At 42.7% G+C, this 21,432-nt stretch overlaps 1 pseudogene; it reads right to left on the bottom strand.

The window, feature by feature from the left end:
* The window catches only part of LOC142453159 (large ribosomal subunit protein uL16-like), a 134,695-nt pseudogene extending 117,655 nt beyond the window's left edge, over positions 1 to 17,040 (bottom strand).
* Positions 17,041 to 21,432: the final 4,392 nt, after the last annotated feature.

The raw sequence follows: 21,432 nt of genomic DNA, 5'->3' as shown, positions 1-21,432 counted from the left end.
AAGGCAGTACCACGGTAGCAGAGACAAATGAATTTTAATTCTCAAGTTCCAAACTCCCTGCCTCTATCTGCCATCCTGAAGGTGCTAACTCCTCTGTTGCCTTTGACACCAGTGTTTAGGCTAGAAAACTATTGTAAAGGTTTTCTATTTAACAAACTTGAACCTAGGTCAAAATTTCCTTCTAAGCTTCTGGCTCACAGTAATGTCTACAGTAAACTCAAAACTCCCAGCCAGACAGGTGATTCTGACGCACGGGCATCCTACAGAGTCATTCAAGACTGTGGCTCTTTATGAGAGCAGACAGCCTCGTCTTTCTCTCAAGGAATGGCTGGAAGGTTTGAACTGCCAGCCTCACTGTCAGTAGCTCAGTGCCTAACTCACAGTGGTGCCAATAGCTATCAAAGCAACCTTTTATTTTTCTGAATCAATGAAGTGTTCCTTTTGTAATGATAGCTGAGCTCCATCAGCTGGTTCCTGTGATGTGTGAGCAATGAGGTCGCTACTGAGGTTCCTTTGAACACTTATGTCTGGTCCAACCAACTATTATAGGCATTTCCCTCCAGGAGGCTAGGGTTTATTGCCCTGAAACTTCGTAGGATGAAAGAAAAAGCGCAAGAATGGAATACAGAAACCTTGGGTCCTGGTGGCGACACAATCGGTTTCTAGAGGCGTGACCGGAACTTAACACGCTTGACGGTGTTAGCGAGCTGTGTGCGCTTCCTCGGGTACTTGGACATGACCCCATCTGCTTGGAATACAAGCAACCTCCTAGAGAAGATCTCCACCTAAAAGAAGGGCAAGTGAGACGGCCCAACTTGGCTCTGGACACAAACTGTCAGCAGAGAGGGCAGGGGAGATTTTGAAAACGACATTAGAGCATGTCCCGGTGCCCCTGACACACCCATCCAAGCCCACCTGGACCGCTGTCCCAGCACACCTGGTGGCCAGCGATGCAAACAGAGCCTTTTCCAGTAGGAGGAGTGGGTTTCCCTGGCCATCTGTATCATCAGTACGGAATTACCAGTAGCTCCCCCACTATCAGATGTACTCTGGGTTTGGTGTGAAATGAAGGCGTCACCAGCTTCCGGCACTATTTCTAGAGTTTGAAAGGGGCCGGGAAGGGCTACTGCTTTGTTAGTGCTGGTGCTTGTAGAGCCCCTGAGGAGGCCGACTTCAGGGAGCCTTTTGGCCCGCTGGTTCCTGAGTCAGATGCAGGGAGCTAGCAGAGAGCGTTGCCAGGACTGAGCAGGAAGCAGGGTCAGGAAGCAGGGGCCATCGCAAGCATCGTCACTCGCTCAGCAAAACAGTGCCTGCAGAGGATGTCTTAGAGCGAGTGGTTGGAAGAACACGTGGCGTGCCCCCAGAAATCCCGTGAGACGTGAGGAAACTGGGTGCAGGCAGAGGACCGTGGCTTGGCATGGGAATGTGGTGGGGCTGTCCATCACTTGGCTTCAGCCCAGGGGAAGGGCTCAAGCTGACTGCAGTCAGGAAGGGAAATGTCCAGGCCGGACACTGTTGGAGTAGCATATCATGCTTCGGCTTGCCCATGATGTCCACCAGTGGCGGCCCTTGACCTGCTCCAGCCCCCAAATCCATTCCAGGCAGTGAGTCGTCTCTTGTGCCACCAGTTCCCAAGGACTCCCTCTGGACTCTAGGGATCCCTCTTCCTCCTCTCTGCCAGTCTCCTTCCCACAACTCCTACTGGGTCCCTGCCCTGTGGGAAAGTCTTCCCTCATCCTCCTTCAGACTTACTCTAGACATTCTGCCTAAGCTCAGGAATCCCTCTTCCCTGTGGTCTGGCATGTCATTAAGCAAGGGCCTCACAACCAGACAGAGGAGTTCTGGGCACAGTCACGGTCAACGTCAGGGCTCTCCCAAACTCAGACACAACGCCCACTTCCCATGTGAACAGAGGAAGCAGCAGGAGCAAAAGAACAATTTCTATGGGTTTCCTGTTGTTGCCATAACAAACGACTGCCATGTGAATGGTTTACAGCAACACAAATGGATCTCCCACAGTTCTGCAGGCCAACAGTCTCGGCGGTGGGGGGCTGGGGGGCAGGGCAGGATTCAGCTGGTGCTCTGCTGTGTGCCTATCGAGACTAGAATCTAGGTGAGTGCCAGCCTCAGCTCTGATCTGGGGAGAATCTGCTTCCAGGCTCAGTCAGATTTGGGCAGAATCCAGTTCCATGTGACTGTTGGTCCATTGTCACCCTTTTCCCCCAACTGTCAGGTGGATACCATTGTCAGCTTTTAGAAGTGACCCATAGCCACTGGCTCAGACCCTTTCATCTTCAAATTCAGCAACAGCAGTTCAATCCCACTCACATTTTGAATCTTTCTGACTCCCCCCGCACTCCCTTTTTTCCCCCAGTAATGTCCAGGTCTAAATGTCCAGGGTTAAGGTGAATGCAAGCACAGGTGACATCTCAATTACCCTTGATGCCTTTCTAGCCAGAAAGGGCACTTGGACTTCAATGCCACAAAGTGGCCTGGCCTCACTTCTTCAGAAGCCCCTTCCCTGACTGGACAGGCAGCCCTTGGCTTCCATGATGGCCCTGAGCCAAGTGAGCGGAAGGCCTTGAGGCTGAACGATGAGCTATCGATGTAGTGATGCCCCAGTCTCTAATGTGAATCGAGACCATAAATTACACACTGAAAAACCGAGGCCATTGTGGTCTCGGGGAAGTTATGAAAACTGCATTTGGAGGTGCGGGCAGGCAGGATGAGTTAAGCCACCCACGACAGCAAAGTTGTTTTTAAGGAAAAAAGCAATTTATGGTTCAGATCTGTGATCATTATAAAAGAAGTCACAGTCACCAGTCTAGACATTTATGACTCTTTCTCAAGGATCTGTCCTTATGAAATAATCATTGTTTTATGCCAACAATAGTTTATTGATCTGTACCATGACTGGAATTATGTATATAGGAGAAATAAGATTTTCTTTTCAGCATACAGAGAAAAATTATTCTGGACTCCTGAGGCTGTAATAAGCATCTGGTATTGGAAACACAGCAAGGGCATCTTTTTGACATTTCACAACCAGTCTTAAATATTCTCCAAATTCAAATTGTTTACTCCCTCTTTACAAAGAAAATCCATTTTCTGACTGCAATGGGCAGTGGTCTGTGGTAGTCCCTGACAAACAGGAAGAAGAGAGAAAAGAAGGAGGCAGGTGGAGAGATGGCGTATGGCTACCTGGGCTTCGTGTTTCCCAAATGGAAAGGTAGTGGTGGCAGAGAGCTCAAGGGTTACAATATTTATGAGAGCAACTGGTCAGGTCAGCAGCTAGTGAGCTCTGGAGCAGAGGACAAAGTCTTGTGTTTTCTAGACTTGGCCTTTAATGGAGTTTTCATGATTCATAGTCTTATACCCAAATAATATGGGGGGTAGTCCATGTTAGATGTCCTGCCTTTATATCACTTTTATATGCTTCTTTCTCTCTATTTTACAGATGGAAATGTTAAGTGTAGCTTTCAGGTGCTAGTATACTGTATCAGTTAATATTGATGAGGGAGTATGTCCTCTGTGGCTCAATATTAACCTCTAACATTTATTTTATTACTTACACGAGATAGTCCAGTGAGTATATTTCCTGTTGATGGGTGTTGGTTTTTCTCTCTCTCCTGAACCTTTGCGGTCAGTGAGCAGCTTGGCTCATCCTCCTGAGAAGTGGTTGCCAAGAGATGATCTGCATGGAGGTCTGTGTGTGCTGGGTGTGTCTGCCTCATGTAGAGATTCTCTTTCCTTTGGTTGTGTGATGGAACACCACCCTTACGTGTTACCTTTTCAAGGTATCATGTATTTCTACATGTTTATTAGCTTTCTTTGGCTTTATTTTGATGTATTAGATAAAAAGTTCTTCTCCAATTCAAGTGCAAAAACAGAACTCTACACGAGCTTCTAAAACGTGTGTAACTTTGTACTTTACTTAGCATCTTTGAGACCCCAAAGCTAGTTCCTGTGTGTGGTGTGAGATAGGGATCTAATTCTATCTTTCCAATGATTGACTACGTTTGCCGGCCCTGTGCCCTTTGATCTGTAGAGCCGGTTCTGAAATAAGTCACGTCTCCGTGAGGTGAGTAGGACACCTGCAGAAATGTTAGGTGTGTTTCATTCATTCCTTTACTTATTTGGTTCAGTTATTTCCATTATTTTACCTGTGATGAAAGCCACAGAATCTTAATTAACATAGCCCACAATTATTTCTGTTCAATTGAATTTTTAAAATTTTATTATTTTCTTTTGCAAAGAAATATATTCACTCTTCTTGACTCGTTATTCTCCCGTGTGCATTTAGAATCAACTTTTAATGTTCTCCCATCAAAGACTAAATAAACTTGCTGGTGCTTTATTGAACGTGAACTGACGATAGGTTCATGGAGAATTGGTCTTATGATTTTCAGTCTTCTGATCTTTTTTTAAAAAAAAGTTTCAAATAAAATTGTATGTCATTAAGAACTCCAAATTTGCTTCAGTTTTAGTTTTCTTCCTGTTTTAGCCAGTCAGGCAATTATTTAAATCTGAGGAGTAAGGAGTCTAGTGGGGGTGGGGGTATTTGTTTTTTCTATGAAGAAATCCTAAAAATTTTATTTATATTTTTTCATAGTAAAAACCTCCATTTTTTGTTCCCCTCACCATCCCCTCCTCCCTGTTCCTACCGCCATCCTAGCTTCTTCATAGTCATCAAAGTCTTGTCTATGGTAAAAAAACACATTTCTTCTTTGTTTTCTTACAACAACAGCGATATTGTTTATCTTTGTAAGATTAATTGAGTTCAGTCTTCTTATCTATGAACATACTATATCCTTTTGGTGTCGTCTTTAAAATTTCTCAGTAAAGTTTAATTTTTATTCCTTAAAGAAGGAAAATAGCATGATTCACTATTGGGACATCCGTGTGTCTATGCTAATATAGCCGGTGATGCTGTGGGTTAGTCATTGATCTCCTCACCAGTTCAAACCCTCGAGCAGCTCCAGTGGAAAAATATAAGGTTGTCTGTTCCAGTAAAGATTTACTATCGCAAAAACCCCACAGGGATTCACTGTGAGTCAAAAACAAGTTAATGGCACTGGGGGTTTTTTTTTTGTTTGCTTGTTTGCTTGCTTGTGTAATTTAAATAATGTCTTTGAAAATTAACTTTAAAGCTACTTAGAAGGAATACAATGGTATTTATATCTAGTGAAACCCAAAGAACTCAAATAAGTGAGCATATTCACTAAACTTTCTTATACACTAATATTTTATCAGTAGATTTTATGGGATTTTTATGTAGACTATCTTTTCATCATCTAATAATTACAGTGTGATTTCACTCTTTCCAATTGCACTACCTAGACTTCAAGCCACATTTAATAGAGGGGGTGGCTGTGGGCTCTTTTGTCACATTCTCAATCTTTTACTGTATCACAGTGAGTGGAGTTTGGAAGGTGGGGAACTGCACTTTGTAGGATTTTTTCCCTCTCCCTATTTTGCTAAGCATTTGAATTTTATTAAATGCTTTTTTAAAAATTTACTGAGATCATCATGTAATTTCTCCACTTGGGTGTGCTACCATGGTGAAATGTAATACAATATTGGTTAAACCACCTTTGGACACCTATGCAGGGCCAGGTATTGTCTCCTTCTGTTGTGCACAGGGTCACACTGACTTGGAGCCAACTTGAAGGCACCTAACAACAGATGTAAACTTTTATTACTAGATGGAAAAAGAGGTAATCAAATCCAGGGGATCATTAACAGCAGTGGTTCTCAACCTGTGGGTCGGGACCCCTTTGGGGGGGTCGAATGACCCTTTCACAGGGGTCACCCAATTCTTAGCAGTAGCAAAATGACAGTGATAAAGTAGCAACAAAAATAATTTGATGGTTGGGGGTGACCACCACATGAGGAACTGTATTAAAAGGTCGTGGCATGAAGAAGGTTGAGAACCACTGGTTAACAGGCTCCAACACATAGAATCATGAGAAGCAATGTATTATAAGCTTCTTTTTTTTATTTTCTCAGATGTTGAAATCAAGATCATGATAGCTTCAAAAATTGAGTTTGATAAATATCTACTTTTTCTGTCCATTGTTATAGTTTGAATAGTTTCATATATAATGTATCTGATAAATATATTTAAATATATACAATATTTTCATAAATTATAATATATGGATAATATATTTTGGTATTGTCTTTTACAGTTTTTTCTTCATGATTCCTAATAATTAATATATATGATACTATTTAGCCTTAATATTTATTCTTGAGTCAGTTTTGGTTCAACTTAAGTAATTTGTCAATTAACATCAAGTTATTCATAATAGCCTCAATATATTTTAACCTTTTATAGTATGTATTTATTTCATTTTTCTCCTACTTATAAATTTTTTAATCTGTTATTTTTTAAAACCATTTTCTTGGGGGCTTGTACAACTCATCACAATCCATACATACATACATTGTGTTAAGCACATTTGTACATTTGTTGCCATCATCATTCTCAAAACATTTGCTTTCTACTTGAGTCCTTAATATCAGCTCCTCATTTTTCCCCTCCCTCCCTGCTCCCCTATCCCTCATGAACCCTGGATAATTTATCAATTATTATTATTTTGTCATACTTACACTGTCCGATGTCTCCCTTTACCCACTTTTCTGTTGTCCGTCCCCCAGAGAGAAGGTTATATATAGATCCTTGTAATCGGGTCCCCCTTTCCACCCCACCCTCCCGATATTGCCACTCTCAGCACTGGTCCTGGATTCCCTGTGTTTCAAGTTCCTATCTGTGCCAGTGTACATCCTCAGATCTAGTCAGATATGTAAGGTAGAATTGGGATCATGATAGTATGTGTATGGGGGTGGGGGGGGCATTTAAGAACTAGGGGAAAGTTGTATGTTTCATCATTGCTACACTGCACCCTAACTGACTCATCTCCTCCCCGCGACCCTTCTGTAAGGGGATATCCAGTTGCCTACAGATGGGTCTTGGGTCTGCACTATGTACTCACCCTCATTCACAATGATTTGATTTTTTGTTCTTTGATGCCTCAGACCTGTTCCCTTGGACATCTCATGATAACACAGGCTGGTGTGCTTCGCTTGTTTATCTTCAAGCCTTTAAGTCCCCTGATGTTATATCTTTTGGTAGTCAGCCTGCTTATAAATGTATTCACTTTTTCTTCTTATTTTCCATATCATCTTAAACAGAGTTTTGTAAGTTTTATTTCTCTGTCCAAGAACGATTTTGTCTTGGATTTGTGTTATGTGATTAGTTTTTATTTGAGTCTTCGGTTCTCAGTTCTTTCTTCTATTTTGATAAAAGAGAGAAAAACTAAAACTGACACCAAACTGAAACAAGGGAGCCTAATTGAATATAATATAATCAATATAATCACCATACTGAAAGAAACATAAGAACAAAGGGGGAACTTGGGAACACTACTTGATTGTACACTCTGTACTGGGCGAGGTTGTAGATGGCAAGAACCGTAAGCAAATCGGGGCATCTTTTTAGTAAATTTTGCTGTTTAGAACAGGATGCTAAAGCAATTCTGAAACAATTTTGATGTGTTAGAAGGTTCAAAAAGGGAGCAAGTGTGTGGATGTTGTTGGCATCCAGGTTTCTCGCTATGAAAGAAGGGACGTAAAGTATGGATCGAGAAAGAGCAAGAAAACCCTGTAGGGTTAGATTAGACCCAGAGGTATATTTCCATGTAAAGCAGTGGGAGAGAGAATGAGGAAAGCCCTCGGTGAGATGGATCGACACAGCGTAGGCAACAGAGGGCTCAACATAAAAAGAACTCTCATGAGGAAGGCACAGGACAGGGCAGGGTTTCATTCTGTTGCACTTAGGACTGCTTTGAGTCAGAATGGACTCGACAGGACCTAACAATAACAACACAATATCAGTGTAGGCTTGTGAGTCCTCAAATATGTATACATGTGGATAACACATGTAATATGTGCATATGAATATATATATGTGTGTGTGGCACTGTGGATTAAAAATTGGTGCTGCTAATCACAGGGTTCGTGATTTTTTTTCTTGTTTTATTGGGGGCTCGTATAGCTCTTAAAACAATCCAGACATCAATTGTATCAAGCGCATTTGTATATATCTTGCCATCAACCTTTTCAAAACATGTTCTTTCTACTTGAGCCCTTGGTATCAGCTCCTGTTTTGGGAAACATTTTTCTTTTCTTTTTTTTTAAATCATTTTATTGGGGACTCATACAATTCTTATCACAATCCATACATACATCAATTGTGTCAAGCACATCTGTAAATTTGCTGCCCTCATCATTCTCAAAACATTTGCTGTCCTTGGCATCAGCTCCTCATTTTCCCCCTCCCTCTCTGCTCCCTGCTCCCTCTGAACCCTTGATACTTTATAAATTATTATTTTGTCATATCTTACGTTGTCCAGTATATCCCTTCACCCACTTTTCTGTTGTCCATCCCCTAGGGAGGAGGTTATATGTAGATCCCTGTAATTGGTTCTCCCTTTCTATCCCATCCTCCCTTCACCCTCTCAGTATCGCCAATCTCACCACTGGTCCTGAAGGGATCATCCGCCCTGGATTCCCTGTGTTGGCTGGCAATTTTTACACACCGTCTGCTCCACGGCACAAAGATGAGGCTATCTGCTCCCGTAAAGCTTTACTTCCTCAGAACCCTCTGTGAGTCAGCATCAACTTTATGTCAGTGAGTTTGTGGTATATGTAGGCAGGGTTTGCCTTCAGGTGCTAGTATATATACATAGATGTTTTAGTTTGGTTCATTGAAATGACCTAGAAGCTACGATACTCCAGTAGTGATGAGCACTCTTAGCACCCAGATCTTAGATTATAAAGTCACCCCTCGCCAAAACAAATCAACAAACAAACCCAGCTTCTCTGTGAAAATGGCCAACTCTAGGCCTGAGGCTGGGATGAGTACCTTCCAGCCCAAACCCACCTGTCATTGAATTGATGCCGACTCGTTGAATTCCTCTCATTGTTACAAACAGTTAAACAGACCCCAATGCTAGACAGCCTCTGTAGAACAGAACACACTGTTCCCCAGTCCACTGCCCCTGTCATGATCATAGCTATCTTCTAATCCACTGTCCTTTTGAATGGATCCATTTCATGGAGAGTTTCCTCGGTTTTATTGACCCTCTATCAAACGCCGTGTCTTTCCCTAGCACTTGGTCTTTTCTAAATGACGCGTCCATAGTAAGCGAGCTGAATTCTTACCATACTCACTTTGAAGGAGAATTCCAGTTGTATTTCTTTAAAGGCAAATGTGTTTGTTCTTCTGCCAGTACACAGTATATTCAACATTTTTTGCCAATGCCACAGCTTGAAGGCAACATTTCTTTGTCTGTCCTCCTTTTTCATTGTCCAACTTTCACATACATACGATGTGATTGAAAAGGTCAGAGCTGGGAAATACAAGATATGCCTAGAAGAGGAAGCAAGTAATTACTGAAAAAGAAGTAATGAGACTATATCATTAAGGCATAAGCTGCAATTCAAGTAACTACCCTGAGCTGCAATAATAACAAGAAGTACTGAATTACAAATCAATGAAAAAAATAAAACTATATAGCGATACTGATAATAGATGATATATAGATAAATAGATAGATAGATGCGGACACTTGCTTAGAGTAAAATGCCAAATGACAGGTGGTAAACATGGAATAAGTGCTGGAAAAATCCTGATGTTTCTGTCTACAGATTCATTCAAACAAGAGCACCAATGGATGTCAAGTCTAAGGGTAAGTTTCGATGAGGCGCAGGATGTTTGCATTATGTTTGAGCTCATGTTGCAGCCAGTGTGTCAACTGATGTCATTAAGGGTCTTCCTCATTTTCACAGACACTCTACTCCAAGGACTTGTTTGTCATGATAACATGTCCAAATGAATGAGACAGAGTCTTACTTTGCAGAGGACAAAACTTGCATGCTGACAGTGAAGAAAATGTGACGCATTTACTGGTGAGGATCACAGATCAAAGACTCAACTGTGTGATTAAAATTAATGAGTAGTTAGGAGCCCTGGTATCAGGTAAGCATTGAGCTGCTAACTGCAAGATCAGTAGTTCAAATCTCCCAGCTGCTCCATGGGAGCTCCCTTAGGGATTCTGGTGAGCATTCTAACACGTAGCCACCGTGCCCCCAGGCATTGTGCTGAGCTAGGGATTGTGTCATGGGAACCTTATCCACAGGAGCAGGGAGAAGAGAGAACTTTGAAGTTAGCCCATTTGAGGTTCACCTAGTTTCCTCGAGGCCATAAATAATACTAATTTTAAACCACACGGTCATATACTACAGCTACATACAAATACCTTTAGCATTATTCTTTCATTTAATCATTGGGTGCCTCGTTGTCCATATATACTCAGCACATTTTGCTCACTATTGAATCTTTCATCATGGACCTCCCATATGTGAGAGGCCACTGTATCTAGCCTGCAGGTTGTATGCTCACATAACTCCAGGGGGCGCCACGCACGAGCATGCTGCAGCGGATCACATCCTCTGCAGAAACACAGCAGTGCCCAGAAGTTCTGGCCATTTTCTTCTGCCTGAAATATATCTTTTAGTATGTCCTTGTGATGCCAAACTCAGGTTACATTTATCTGAAAATATCTTTACCACTGTTTTGAGAGATGTTGCTGCTAAGTCTACAAATTTAGGTTGACATGTCGCTCGCTCTCAACAAGTGGAAGGTGTCCTTCCTCTCAGATCCTGCTTCCGCTGTGACTTTTCAGAAGTCACCTGTCAGTTGATGCAGGTTTCTTTGTGGGTAAGCTGATGCCCTCCACTCCCACTGAGTTTTTAAGATTTTTTTCTTTGTCTTTGGTGCTAGGCCATCTGCTACTGTGACTGCAAGGTTATTTTAAATTTTATTTATACTATGGGGTATAAATATATAAAGCAACTTAAATATTACAAATAACATAACAGCCTTTCAAAATTCTTCTTCTGAATTTCCAATAAGGAACGTGATTGTGCGTCTCAGTCTCTATGACTGGACTTCTCTTTCATATTTCCCATCTCGTGGTTGTTCTGGGCTTTGTTCTGGGTCATTTTTAAAGATCCACTTTTAATTCACCACTTTTTTCTAAACTCTGTAAGAAAAAAACGCCCTTCAACTCAGCTTTCCAATTGTGACCATTTCAGGAAGTTCTGCGTCATTTGTTTGGGCATGTGCAAAGTCTGAGCCCATTTGGAAGTAGTCTGCCAGATTTCTCTTCCAAGCCACTGATGTTGTGGGCTTGATCCTGACTTCTTGGCAAGTCGTGGAGGCTTGACCATCTGTGCCCAGAGATGCCACCCAACTGTGATACAACCACGCAGTAGAGAATCCACATTGGCGAAAGACAATGTAGGAGTGTTTTCATCATTAATTGAGCCCCCAAACCCAGTCACTCTCCTTTTGTTTTCTTCTTGAGCTATTGTTTGCCCCTCTGTAGTAATTCACAAGGAATCCCACCACCACCATCTCATCTTCGATGTGAATTCACAAGAGGTGTAGTTAATTCTACATGGATTTGGCCACGTGAGGACCCAGAGATGTGATGTTGAGCAGATGACATTGAAATATTGATCTTCTGGAGTTATAAAGTAAACTGGAGACTGGCTACCCGACGCGGTTTTAAATTTGTTTTTCATTTCACAGTAGACAGGAATTTTGTTCATTAGGTCTCTTGCTGTCTAAGGACTTAACTCTCTCTCCCTGGGGCTCCTGCTCATGTGATTAGGCTGTGTAAAATGGCATTTCTACGTAAAGCGCTTTTGGCCAGGGGGCAACAGACCAGCAGAGTACATATCTGAAATGGCTATTTCACTCTCACCATGAATCAAAACGTATTTTAAGTATATGTAGCTCCCTCACAAGCTAGCATCTGTCAACGGTGCCATGTACCAGGCCATCAGCTGGGAATTGAAACCCATTCATAATGCTCCTGTTTGTAAACTGCTGTCATGCGGGCTTCGCAGGTTGTACCTCCACGGCAAAGAGAAGAAGAGGGCTCACGTGCTAAAGAGAAAGCTTGAATTTCGGTTGGCATTTGGAAACTGCGTGGGGGCGGTGATTGCTTTTCTGAATCCAGGTTGAGAAATTTCGACGGGAGGGACTTTAATCTTTCGTGACTTTATGGAACATTAGCTGTTCTCAGAATCTGGATGGGTTTCTCTTATTGTTCTCCTCCACTGGGTTAAAAATTGATGTCCTCCATGGGACAGATTGATTTCCCTTGTGGGTGTGCGCCCACCAACATGGAAACCCTTGCATATACGTAGGGTCAATCTCATAGAAAAGTAACTTTGAGGAAAGAGTACATGATTGCTCTTCATTTTGGACAAAAGTGCCCACCGACACCTAAACAGCAGCTGGACCTCTGAAAATGCAGCCGAGAGAACTTCCATGTGGCGAACAGGGCTTCCGATGACCTGCTGCGGCATTTATTTGCTGGGCTAGATTGCTGTGCTATTTTTATAATGATATGTTTTTGTTTAGAATTACAGCCTACGCGTTGTTTGTTGTTGTTCTTGTAATGTGGAAGCAACTGAATTGTAATTTTCAGGGCAAGGTTGTAGAGTCGATCTAATTTATCCGCAGCATTAAATGGTTCTTAAAAATTAGAACAATCACGCAGACACTGTTATGAATTCAGTATTTTGGGGTGGGCGTGGGCAGCAGGGCTGTCCTGTGTGAGTCTAAAAGTACAGCATGAATGGGGCTCGGAACTCCTTCTTTCTAACAAATACCCCATGGCACTCTTATTTACTCCTAAGCACTTATTTACATTCCCAGCACTTGGAAATGCAGGTTGGACCTGACTTACGAAGTAACAATGTTACAATAACCCATACTAATAACCATGTAGTTTGGGTAGGTTTTTATAGACAACTTATCCTTAGTAATACATGCTACATGCTATGCTGAGGCACAATTTGCTGATGGGGTCATTCTCAGATCTATATCTCAGCTGTTCAAATATCAGATTTATAAAGATAATGATAATAAAAGTCAATCTAATAAAAAGTTACAAAATCACAAAAGAGGTCTTTGACTTAAGTAAGAACCAACTTAGAGCAGTCATGGGAATGGATCCCTGTTATACACTATCTGTACTGGGAAGCCCTAGGATGCACCTCTGGCTACCAACCACAAGGTCAGCAGTTTGAAACCACCAGCCACTGTGTGGGAGAAAGATGAGGCTTTCTACTCCTATAAAGAATTGCAGTCTCAGAAACCCACAAGGACAGTTCTATTCTGTTCCATTTGGTCACTGTGAGTTGGATTTGAGTCCTTGGAAATGAGTTTGTTTTTTTGTTGTTGTTTTGGTTTGGTTTGTTGTTTAGGGGGAGGGGAGGTCTGTGTGGTAGTTATATAATCGTTTGTCAATTTGAGAGGATTAAGAGAGAAGGGGTGGAGTCTGGCCTGTCAATTACATCATAGACAATGAGACCTCTGTGTGAGCATGGCCTTCTCCGGAGGATTCTGGGAACTCCTGTCTTCCTCCCTAGAGGCTTAAGACTCTCTCTGAGCTCACTCCCTGGGAGACATTGCAGCTGACAAGACACATGGAACTACGCTAGTGCCCTGAGCTGGAGAAGTTGTAGAGACCCCTGCCAGTGCTGAGATGCTTGCACCACCACTGGATCCACAAGATGTTCCATTCACTGGCCTGTGATCTTCCTGCATTTGGCACCATTGCATGTGTTACATGAATCTGAAGAGTACTTTATAGATTGGTATCAGACATATGGGCTAATACCGGACTTATGGACTTGATCTGGACTGGGTTGGGACATTTTCTCAATATTCAATTGCTCTTGTACATAACCTCTTTCTTATACACATGTGAGTGTCTATGAATTTGTTTCTCTAGTTCTACCCAGAGCAACAAAATCTGTACTATCAAAATATGTTTTAGACAGATGAAGTTATGAGAATAAGATTTGGCTTTGGAGAAAATGCCAAGGGGAGTTCTTGTCGTTCTTGTACCATTGACTGTGATTAGAGTCCTGATTTCTTAAAGCCAGGCAGCACCTTCTGCACAAAGGGTCTGTTGAGTGGTGAGAGGAGTAGGAGGCAACTCTATGAGGGGCTCCCCAGCTGAAGCTCAGAGTTGGCTTTACCTAATTCCTACCCTGCCTTGTGTCTCGGCCCCTCCTTTCGAAACAGGGATAAAAGCAGAGCATTTCTATCACCTGGAAATGCTGAGCATACAGCAACACATGCACCAGGCTTACGGGTGACTCCATCTTGGTACCATTGTAGTTCCCAGTGGAACAATGCTGAATTCTTTCCAACTTGTTAAGTTTCATGTGTCGTCACCGCAAGGGAACCACCCTTTGAAAACGAACCCTAAACTAGGGCATCGTAGCCTCTTGGGGGCTTGGAAGGGTGATGCCGGAGTCCAGTCACAATTCAGGTAAGCCAGCCCAGAAAGATGTCATCTTGAACACTGCTCTAGAGAATGAAACCGCAGTTTCCCAGGACAGCTGTGTGTTTCTGGACTGGAAGTCTTCCCACGGAAATCCTTCCAAGTGCGCCATCCCAACTCCCCATGCCACATTTGGCCCAGGCTCGGTAGATAGGAAAGGACTGCTCACATAACTTACACTCTCCTTTCATAGACTTCCAAAGCTCGCTCTTCTTCTTCTCTCTCTCTTAATAAATCCAACTGTCAACCCCTGTTCCTTTGGCCGTCTCACATGTGACCTCGACAAACACCCCATCCGTGTCTTGCCTCCTGCTTCATAGCATTGGAAGCATGAACGTGTGATGTGATGCTGCTGCCAACTGAAAGGTGTGAACTCTGGCTATCCTTTGTTCTCTCCCTCCTGCTGAGCAAGTGTTCTTGCAGACTTTTATTTAATTGTTTGATTATGCTTTGGGTTTAAGTGTACGCAGCACAATTTAAAAATTTCTTGACATACGAGTGGATCCGTGATATTGGTCAAAATTTCTTCAGCATGTTATGGGTATCCTCATCATTTCCGTTTGGGTTGTTCTGATCCCCTTAATCTCGCTTCCCCGCCCCCTTACCTTCTTGTCTTTGCTCCGCAGTATCACTGACCATTGGATCTCATCTTTAAAAGAGCGGAGAACTCCCAGGTGATGTTCGTTTTATGAGTCAATCTGCGATGTAACTGAAAGGTGACCTCTGAAGGTGGCCTCAGTTTCAAGTTTATAAGGGTGATAGTCTCAAGTGATCTCTGGTTTTTTTAGGAACTTGGAATTTGTTTCACATTTCACTTCTATTCTCTCTGGTAGCATCTACTGTGTCCCTGGTTGGAATGCTTGTTTGTGATAACTAGGCACCACTTCGTTCAGGTCTCAGAATAGATAAGGATGTGATTTGTATGAGCTATTAATTCAGTAGACTGGTTTATTCTTTGGGTATATGAATTTAGTTATTTCTCTTTTATCTAGACTAGTACAGACCAATCTTGGATGGCTGCACTCAAGTTTTGAAGATGCTAGAGCAATGGTTCTCAACCTGTGGGTCACGGCCCCTTTGGGTGTTAAACGACCCTTTCACGGGGGTTGCCCAATTCATAGCAGTAACAAAATGGCAGTGATGAAGTAGCAGCGAAAATCATTTTAAGGGTGGGGGGAGGGTCACTACAACATGAGGAACTGTATGAAAGAGCCTTGGCATTAGGAAGGTTGAGAACCACTGCCCTAGACACTACTAAGGAAACTAGGACAATGTCTTTATAATCTATGTTATGACAGTTGACCCAGTGGAAACTATGTCCCTAAGATTTCCAACCGAGTAAAACAAACCCATGAGGTATTTAGTTATGTCCAGCAAGTATCAGAAAAGGTGCCTCCTATACACATTTTGATATAGAAATGACAGACAGATACTCACTGCCATCGAGTCGATTCAGAGTCATAGCAACCCTGTAGGACAGAGTAGACGGCCCCTGTGGGCTTCCACAGTTGGAACTCCTTCCTGGGGGAGAAAGCTTCGCCTTTCCACAGAGTGGAAGAACCCAATAAAAGACCCACTGTGAAAGCAGTCTCCTTGAATACGTATACAGGACACACACACATGTAACTATATATGCCTACAGATGTACATAGCAGTCTCCTTGAAAACATCTACAGGACACACACACATGTAACTATATGTGCCTACAAATGTACATAGCAGTCTCCTTGAAAACGTATACAGGACACACACACACATGTAACTATATGTGCCTGCAGATAGATGTGCACTCGTCTGTGGACTCATTTGCTTCTATGCATATATATGCATTCATTCTTATTTATGAAACCACACAGACATGTTTTAGTTGTTTTTACTATTGTTAAACAATTTGTATGCTATAGGACTTACCAAAATTGACCCTTATTCTTGTGTACTTTCTAGGGGCATTTTTTTTACCTTGCTCAAGTTGTATGGATTTGACCCATTTTGAACATTGCCTTTCCCATCATGAAAATAGTATCTACTACCTAGAACATGATCATCCCATAGTGTCTACTACTTGGAAAATGATAATCCCTATCTATCTCTCCCATCCTTGGTAACCATCAAGGAATACTGGTTTTGGTATTTATACCTATCCTCATGAGGCCACGTAATTTTTGTCCTTTTGTGACTGACACTTTCACTCAGCATAATTGTCTCTGGATTCGTCCTGGTTATGATATCTTGAAAACTCATCATTTTCCTTTAAAACACAATCGTATTCCCTTGCATGCATGTTCCACAATTGTTTGCCCACTCAACCACTGATGGGCCTTGAACCTGTCTCCTTTATTGTATTATTATTAGTTGCTCTTGTGAAGAACACTAAAGTGAAAGCAACCGTGCCTGTGTCTATGCGTGTCACTGCTCTTAGATCTCTGCGGTGTATACCCAGCAGTTGCGTTGCTGGTTCATAAGCTATTCTAGTTCTGGCTTTTCGATGAAGCGCCAAACCTCTCTTCATGGTAGTTTTACTATTTTATGATCCTACCAGCCATGTGTAAAGTTCTGTTCTGCACATACCTTCACTTGCATTTGTTTTCTGATCCGTGCCCATTTTGCCGAGGTGAGGTATCACTAGAGTGTACTTTAGATTGGCATCTCCCGAGTGAGCATTGATGAAGAGGACATGAAGAACTGGCTGGTGACGATCAAAGATGACGGCCTTTATGACAGATTACAGCCCAATGTAAACGAAGCAAAAATCCTCGCCACTGCACCGATAGACACCCTCGTGGTAAATGAAGAAGATGATTCATGAGCGTGAGCATCTTCTCATGTGGTTGTTAGCTTCCCAACTGACCTCTTAGATAAAGTTTCTGTTCATGTCCATTGCTCAGTTTTACTTGGATTATTTATGACTTTGTTAAATTGTCGATACTTTCTGTATAGTTTAGAGATTAGACCCTTATCAAAGATTCCACCCCCACAGATTTTCACCCCCTCTGTAGGTTCTCTTTGCTCTGCTTGGAGAACATCTTTTGATATGTACAAGGATTTAACTTTCTGTTCTCAGTTATCTAATTTGTCTGGTGGTGTTTGTGCATTTCTAGTTGTATCTGCTAGCATATTTATGACATAAATTAGATTTATGGAGATTTAAAAAATAAACCCTATACTTAGTGTGGTCAGAAATTTTCTTCATAATTCTAATAGTGGGGATGTTGCAAGTTAATTTCATCTCTTTGGCTCTCAATACAGTTTTCAACACAAGGGCTTTGAACTATATTAAGGTGTTTGAACCACATGCAGTTGTTGATTATTGTTCCTTGACAAGTTCCTGCAGTTATTTGCTGTAGAGGTAAGAGGAGGTTAATTCTGGTCAAAATTATGAAAATAAGGGACTCGTTTATTTTATTTTTTTTGGAAAGCATTGTTGTTTTCTTAACTCCCGTCACCCATCCCACCACCCCACATAGCATGTCTCCTGGGGATAAGGACAGCCTCCCTGTAAGAAGGAGAGAAGGGGTGTATATAAGGAGATGGCGTAGAAGAAGAACAAAACACAGTGTCGGCGAAAAGAATGGAAAAAAGGTGGTTACCGCAAGGAAGTAGTTGTAAGTACGGCAGATGCACAGTTGAAAGTCATGTTTAAGTCCTTTGGCATCTGAGCATACCCTCTGCCCAAGGACAGATTGGTGTCAGTCAGCTTTTTCCTAGAATTCTCAAGTGGAGAGACTTTGGACATAATTGGTTCTAAATAAAACATCGAGCCTTGAATCAAAGTTTCATGATTTGTGGGATCTCACCGGCTGCCCTGGCTTCTTCTAAACTAATGTGTCGGCTGGACATGTGCTGTTTCTTTGGCTGCTCTTTGAATCAGCCGCTATTGTTTGCACACAAATTTAGATTTCACACATGGCATCAATAGCCTGTGAAGATTTTTTTTTATCACATTGTTCCTTCTTTCTCAGTGGAGAAACATGGGGGACATTCTGGAAGCTTCACTGCAGGATCACCTCAAGTGTGGACTTCAGGCAGTCATGGAATGAATCTTGGCTTAAACCTTTGGATGTTTCCAAGACTTTACTTTAAAAAGACACTAAGGTTGCATTTTCCCTGTCACAGAACATAAAGAAATTACTTCTACTCTGCCTGTTCTTCATGCCACAGTAGATGCCCTTGCCAGAAAAGGCAGGAGAGGAAACATTTGCGTGGGTGAGAGTGTCTCAGATCTGAACAAGCAGATCCTACTCACCTGCATGGCAGAGGGCAGCTCCCGGGCTTCTCTTTCTGACAAAGACTGAAAACAGATTCTGAAGGAAAGATTACTCTTTTAGGATCTGTATATGGCCGGGTTCTCTAGAGAAGCAAACCTAGTGAAATTGTGTGTGTGTGTGTGTGTGTGTGTGTGTGTGTGAGAGAGAGAGAGAGAGAGAGAGAGAGAGAGAGAGAGAGAGAGAGAGAGAGAGAGAAGATAAATGTATATCAACAAAATGGCTCATACAGTTGTAAAAGCTGTTAAGTCCGATAGGATTGAAGTCCACAGATAAGATGTTAGGCTGGAGGCTTGTTCTGACTCACATAGCTGCCCAGACGGACCAACCAGAAAGCAAGAAGACAAAGCAGGAAGACCACAGCTGGTAGAAGCAGAGGCTGATGTATCCATGTTTGACAGATCAAATGGAAGACTGATGGCTCCCAGGGTTGACAGGCAATATGGTAGGCCATAGGCACACGCCCAAAAAACCAGAGGTCAGAGAGACGGATGGAAGATCCACGCTAGCAAGAAGTGCGCTAGCCTTCTCCCAAGGTCAACTTATATCTGAAGTCGGCCACACCCACAAGGAAACATCACTGGGGTTGTGACCTGAGTAAGTTTGAACTCTCCCATTATCTTCCTACCACTGCTTGGCTGTTCACAGCAGATCCCATCATAGAGCTGATTACTGTGGTAGTTGGATGATTTCATAGCAACTTGGATTTGTATGAAAATGTAGGGGTGGAGCCCAGCCTGTCAATCGTGTCATAGCCTGATGAAGCCTCCTGGGAGACATGACCTTCTTATAAGGAAGAAACTTGGACCTCTCCTCTCTCTCTTCCCCTTCGCTGTCATCCTTGATGGGACTCAGTGTCTGCATCCAGGGGCGACCCCATGTCAGCCTCCCAACCCTGAGATCTGTCGGTTCCCTGCCATGTTTCACTGACCTTAGATGCATGTGGCTCGGTACCCACTGGCCTGTGATCCTCCTGCATCCTGCTTCACCTTTCTTCATCATCAGCCTGCAAGAGGGCCCTGGCTGGTATTAGACTTATGGAGTTAAGTTGAACTGAGCTAGGATGACTTCTTCATATAAGGTTGCTTCTTAATATAAACCTCTTCCTTGTGGATTTATTTCTCTAGACAACTCGGCCTAACACAGTTACATTAAGTCACGTAATATCATGGGTGAGACCTCAATTGCAAACCACCGAGGATCCAGGCCCAGGCAAGTTGACATAAAACCTATAATAGTACTAAATCAGTTCAAATTAATTACTCAGGTGATCGCAGCAGTCCACATCACCTGCCATCAGATGATCTTGATTTCTGAGAATTCTTGACAATGAATCTCAAGAGACCGCACTCATGAAAGGATAGAGAGACCGACTAGGGTTGACCCACGGTGAAGTTTGTGATATAGATATATTGGCTTGTCTGGTCTTTTAGGTCCTCATTGCTGCCAGTCCTGATATGCAATGCCCTCTCCCTTCTTATCAGATTCATTAGTGTCCCACTGATATCAAAGCAAAGAACATATATCAGTAGCAGATTGACTTATAAACCGCACATGAAGTGGCCTGTAAGAACAGAACTGTATTGTCTCACACTTCTGGGGGCTGAAAGTCCAAATCCTGGTGTTCCCTAGGCCATCCTCCCTCTGCCCTCTCAAGGGGAAGAAGATCTGCCGATTCCCTCAGCTTCTGTTAGCGCAGACATTCCTGGGCTTGTAGATGCATCTTCATATGACCACAGATAGTTGGATGATTTGGTTGGATGAAGATTCACCCGACTGGTGACCTCACATTAATTGTACCATCTTCACAGGCCCTCTTGCCAGACAATGTCACCTTCATGGGTACCAAGGTTAAGACCTCAGCATATCTTTGTGAAAGACGCAATCCAACCCTTAATGCCAAAGAGGGGGCGCTTCCAATGCCAAAGAGGGGTGCTTCCTCGTATCATTTGGCCACAGCAGCCCACTCTGAGCTTTCTTCTTTTGCACAAAGAGGTTTGGTCCTTTGGCCGAGTTCCCTGAGGACTCGTCAAAGCCAGAAAGATAAAGAAAACCAATTCGATGCCAAGGAGACTCAGAGAACGTCTCAGAGGCTTCCTAACACCCAGCATTTCAAGCCTCAAAGCACTTCCCTGGATGCACGCCTTTCTAGATTAACGTGCTTTGTTGCCATTCTTCTGAGGGTTTTTATTTTTCCTTCTGTAATGTCTGAATCCAGCACTGCTGGGATTCGCGTTTGATAGGCTGTACATGCTGGCGGTTGAAAAGTTCACTCTTTGCAAGTCCAGTTTCCCATCTGACTATAATCCAGCAAACCAGATTCCTGCATGATCTCAAGTTATACTACATATGCAATTTCTTGTTTTAACAAAAGCACATACTGTGTATACTCGAGTATACGCCGACCTGAATATCAGCTGATGCACCTAATTTTACCACAAAGACTACATTAAAATGTGCTGGAAAGCTCAGATTACACACGAGCATATACGGTATGTAATCAGAATCTTAGGCTTGAGGGTTATGCACAAACACCTCATTGTCTTTATCACTAATATTTAGTCCCAGGGTGGATTCCCTGACCCCACATCCACTTATCCATATACTGTTTTTACATTTGGACATGCCGAACGAAAGCAAGAGCTACACATTAACTCGCACATACAGGCAGCCTCTGACAGGGAACCTCAAGACTTTACCCCTAAGTTTTCATTCTGGAATACAGTTTTGGC

Source organism: Tenrec ecaudatus, chromosome 7, assembly GCF_050624435.1.
Source record: "Tenrec ecaudatus isolate mTenEca1 chromosome 7, mTenEca1.hap1, whole genome shotgun sequence".
NCBI lineage: Eukaryota > Metazoa > Chordata > Mammalia > Afrosoricida > Tenrecidae > Tenrec > Tenrec ecaudatus.
This window is presented reverse-complemented; position numbering and strand designations above follow the sequence as displayed.